We start from the raw sequence: 1972 nt of genomic DNA on the forward strand, positions 1-1972 counted from the left end.
TTTCTTGTTTGTTTGTTTGTTTTTAGTTATCCATGACAGGAGAGTGTATTTTGACATATTGGAGTATAACTTCCCACTCTTGTGGGTGTACATGATGTGGAGTTTCACGGGTTATATATTCATATACGAATGTAGGAAAGTTATTGCTGATTCATTCGACTGTCTTTCCCATTCCCCTCCCCTCTCCCTCCCTTCATTCCCCTATTTCTAATCCAAGGAACTTCTATTCTCACCCCCTCCCACTTATTGTGTGTTAGCATCTGCATATCAGAACATTCAGCCTTTAGTTTTTGGGTTTGGCTTATTTCACCTACCAGGATGGTCTCCGGTTCCATCTGTTTACTGGCAAATGCCATAATTTCATTCTTCTTTACAGCTGAGTAATATTCTACTGTCTATATGTACCATATTTTCTTTATTCGTTCATCTGTTGAAGGGCAACTAGGTTGGTTCCATAGCTCAGCTATTGGGAACTGAGCTGCTATGAACATTGATGAATGTGCTAATTTTAAGTCCTTTGGGTCTATGTTGAGAAGAGGGATAACAGGGTCAAATGGTGATTTTATTCCAAGCTTTTTAAGGAATCTCCATGCTGTGGGGACAGTTCTTGAGGCCATCATGAGCTAGCCACGCAACTCCATCTCCAAAATCCCAGTGGAGATGAGAAAAGCCACCTCTCCAAAGCCAAAGGATGACCACATTAAAGAATTAATCTGGGGGCTGGGGATGTGGCTCAAGCGGTAGCGCACTCTCCTGGCATGCGTGCGGCCCGGGTTCGATCCTCAGCACCACATACCAACAAATATGTTGTGTCCGCTGAGAACTAAAAAATAAATATTAAAAAAATTCTCTCTATCTCTCTCTTTCCTCTCTCACTCTCTCTTTAAAAAAAAAAAAAAAAAGAATTAATCTGGCCTGGGGTTGTGGCTCAGTGGTAGAGCGCTTGCCTAGCATGTGCGAGGCCCTGGGTTCGATCCCTAGCACCCCATAAAAATAAATAAATAAAATTTAAAAAGGTATTGTGTCCAACTACAACTAAAAAATAATAATAATAATAAAAAGAATCCATTGAAGGGGCTGGGGTTGTAGCTCAGTGGTAGAGTGCTTGCCTAGCATGTGTGAGGCACTGGGTTTGATCCTCAGCACTGCATATAAATAAATTAATAAAATAAAGGTCCATCAACATCTTTTTTTAAAAAAAAGGATTAATCCACTGAAGAAGAAAGGATGTGTTGGTCAGAACCCTGAAGGCAGCCATCCTATCCCAGCCCTACCAAAAAGGAAGAGGGCACATCAGCCTTAGCCCAGCCAAGAATACGGTGGGGGCACAGGTCATGGAAGTCTGATGGCCTCAGTCAACCCCTTTCTTTCCTTTTTTTTCTTGGTATTGGGAATCAACCACTGAGCCACAGCCACAGCCCTTTTTTATATTTTCTTTAAAGACAGGGTCTCCCTGAGTTGCTTAGGGCCTCTATAAGGCTGGGTTTGAACCTACAATCCTTCTGCCTCAGCCTCCCAAGTCGCTGGGATTACAGGTGTGGGCCACCGTGCCTGGCAACCCCTGTCTTCTCCCTCCATCCCCTCTCCCCAGGCAGTTTTTGGTATGTGCCCATTGGGAGTGTCATAATTGTCCAGCATCCTGGGCAGGGTGTGTCTTGGGGGCCAGTCTTTGGACTGATTGACAGGCCAGGGTTGGGTTCCAGGAAAGTTGGCATGGAGAGAAAACAGGGCCAAGGAGAGAGTGTGCTATTTATGTTCCCTGAGTAGGAGGGGCATCTGCTGGCATTTTCCTGAGGTCCCAGCCATTGCTTGGTGCCCCAGAGCTACCACCTTCTTTAAACGCAGTGTGTGTGTGTGTGGGGGGGCAGTCCCCGGTGAGCAGAGATGGTGCATCCGGGTAACTGAGCCCAGGAGTCTGCACAAGGACAGCAGCTCTGGGATTGGCCGGGTGCAAGTTTCTGAGGATGATGGG

At 45.7% G+C, this 1972-nt stretch overlaps 1 non-coding gene across 1 annotated transcript; it reads left to right on the forward strand.

Annotated features, from left to right (window-relative positions):
- Window positions 1-916: 916 nt before the first annotated feature.
- Window positions 917-989, forward strand: Trnaa-agc (transfer RNA alanine (anticodon AGC)). Its single transcript has one exon. It is a non-coding gene; the product is annotated as a tRNA-Ala (tRNA).
- Window positions 990-1972: the final 983 nt, after the last annotated feature.

The sequence above is a fragment of the Ictidomys tridecemlineatus genome, chromosome 3, assembly GCF_052094955.1.
Source record: "Ictidomys tridecemlineatus isolate mIctTri1 chromosome 3, mIctTri1.hap1, whole genome shotgun sequence".
Taxonomy (NCBI): Eukaryota; Metazoa; Chordata; class Mammalia; order Rodentia; family Sciuridae; genus Ictidomys; species Ictidomys tridecemlineatus.